This window comes from Tupaia chinensis, unplaced genomic scaffold (genome assembly GCF_000334495.1).
Source record: "Tupaia chinensis unplaced genomic scaffold, TupChi_1.0 Scaffold142262_1, whole genome shotgun sequence".
NCBI lineage: Eukaryota > Metazoa > Chordata > Mammalia > Scandentia > Tupaiidae > Tupaia > Tupaia belangeri.
This window is the reverse complement of record NW_006202111.1, coordinates 87,790-90,691: the sequence shown is the minus strand read 5'-3', so window position 1 is coordinate 90,691 and position 2,902 is coordinate 87,790.

Here is a 2,902-nt window from a genome sequence, read left to right as displayed (position 1 = left end):
CATAGCCATTATGCCAACTGCTGGTTCCCTGAAAGAAATAAACTTTAAAAATATTTTTAAAGGTGAAGTAAACTTTCACCTAGGTTGATAAAGCAACTTAATGTTGGAAAAAATTATGTATGTATACGTAAAAACCAGAAACTTCTGCACAGTCAAACATACCATAAATAAAAACAAGAGCAAATTATAAAACTAAAGAAAAATAATTTGCTGCATAGGAGAGAGACAATACTTAGTATGCCTGAAATGTGAATTACTGTGGCTATGATTATTCCAAAAGATCAAATGCAAATGGTTAACTAATATGTAAAAAGATAATAACAGTTCCTAGTGGTCAGAAGAATGCAATTTGAAATAAAAATGAATATCGTGATACAAAAAGCTGTAACAGATTGCAGATTTGATAGGGGTTGAAGTGTATGCTCTTACTTCACTGATGACGATGTAAAGTGTGACACCATACCTAGAACTGATTTGACAACATTAATTAAAGTTTAAAAAATATTTACACTTTATAATCCCATTTACACATCAGTCCCAGAGAGAGAAAGCATTCCAGTTTCATGTGCTCAAAGACATTTACTACAGAATTGCATATAGTGTTAGAAAGTGGAAACAGGGACCAGCAGATGGCATAGTGGTTATGATTGCTGGATTCTCATGTGTTCAACTGCAGTTCAAGCCCCAGACCTAGTGGCTGCAAAATCTTGCTGGCTGCATATGCGTGTGTGCCCAAGATACCAGGAGGAAAATGGAAGAGGAGAGATTGCAGCGTAGCCATCCTTCCTGGGGGGAGATTTCTCACTTCCCTTCTCACTGTCTCTATCTCTCTCTATATATCTAGCAAGTGCATGCAACTAAGGCAAAAAAGCTCTGAAAAAAATAATAAAGGAAACATGAGCCTAAAGGTGGGGAATGAATGGTTGAGAAACTATGGCACAACACAAGGTGGAATTTTATGCTGATATATTCTTTAAAAGTCATTAGTGCTATGCCATTTGACTTGTAGTATATTGTGAATATTATCAGTGTAATAAGTAAAACAAACAGAAATAAAATATTATCTAGAGTTTTCAAAGAGATAGGAAGCATTTCTTTGTGAGCAAGAGAAATGAACCTGATAATAGGGAGAATATATTTTTGTTTGTTTGTTCATTTTTGTTGCTGTTGTTGTTTTTTGAGAGGTTTTTGCTACAGGGCCAGTGTGCTCGCCAGACAGACAGAGAGAGACAGAGAGACCGAAAACGAGACATCACCCCCCAAGGGGGATGGCTATACCGCAATTCTTCTCCTCCCAGGATCTTAGGCACGCATGCACACGTGCCCGGCGTGAGTTTTAAGCCACCGGGTCCGGGACGTGAACCACGGTCGACTACATGGGAGTCCAGTGACATTGCCATTACACTAACTGCTGGTCCCCCGGGAGAATATGTTTTTTAAAATACAGAGTAATTCACAAAATAAAAGAGTAACATAGTAATTACTGTCTTTCCCTCAACTATAGCCAAATATTTAATTTTAAACATTTCATTTTGCTTATATTCTGTATCCTGTAACTCATCTCTAATACCTGTTTGACTATCAACTACCATTCTTTCCTTGTAAGCAACTGAATTCATTAGTAGATAGTTCTGGAAAGTACGTGGGAACCTCATAAACTTAATGAGAGTGGTAGTTCAGCGACTAAATGCATGAACTCAGTTCAAAATGCCTGTGTTAAACTCCAGTCCCACCATTTCGTTGCTGTGAATCACTGGGTAGCCATGTAACCGGCCTGTGTCTCATTCCTTCAGCAGTAAAGGGAAACTAATGATTAAACATTTTAGCTCTTACATTTAGGTCTATTATCCATTTTCAACTAAGTTTTACATAACATATGATGTAAAGGTCATGCTTTGTTCTTTTGTATATGGATTTCCAGATTTCCCAGCACCATGTGTTGAAAAGACTCGTCCATCTCTGCAGAATTGTCTTGGCATGCTTGTAGAAAATCAATTAAACTTAAGTGCAAGAGTTTATTTCTGGACTCTTCATTTTATTCCACTGAGCTCTGTTTCCATTCTTATGTCAGTACCACGCTGTCTTGATTTCTGTAGATTTGTACAATAGTATGTTTCGAACTTGCTAAACCTGGGTCCTCTAACTTTATTATTTTTGTCAAGATGGTTTTGGCTGTTCTGGGTCCCTTGCATTTCCATAAAATTTTAGGACCACCTTGTCAATTTCTACAAAGAAACCAGCTAGAATTTTTATGTGTATTCTGTTGAATCTGTACACCATTTTGAGGAATTGCCATATTAATAATCTTGACTTTTCTGATCCATTAATGTGGGATGTCATTCCATTTTTTAAGGTCTTTAATTCCTTTCAATGATATTCTATAGCTTTCAATGTACAAGTGTTACACCCTTTTGTTAAATTTGTTTCTGAGTGTTTTATCCTTTTTGCTGGTATTGTTAGTGGAAATGTTTTCCTAATTTCATTTTCACATTGTTCATTGCTAGTATATAGAAATAAAATTTTGTTTTACACTGAAAAAAATAGTTAATACTGAAAAAACTTACTCATGCACTTAATGACATGATTATGTAGGATAACAAAAGACAAGGTACTGTATTAGTTTTTTATTGCTGCTATAACAAATTACCCCACATTTAGTTGCTTTCCATGATGCAAATATTTTATCTCACAGTTCTTTCCTCCGAAGTCTAGGTAAGATCAGCTAGTTTCAGTACTCTATGTTGTAGAAGGCCACAATCAAAGTATTAGCAGGCCTTACCTAGAGGACATGAGGGAATGATCACTTCCAGGCTCATTCAGATTGTAACAGAGTTTGATGATTGAGTTTTTCTCATGCTTATGTTATCTCTGACCTTCCGTTGTGTCTTAGCTTTCCTACCTG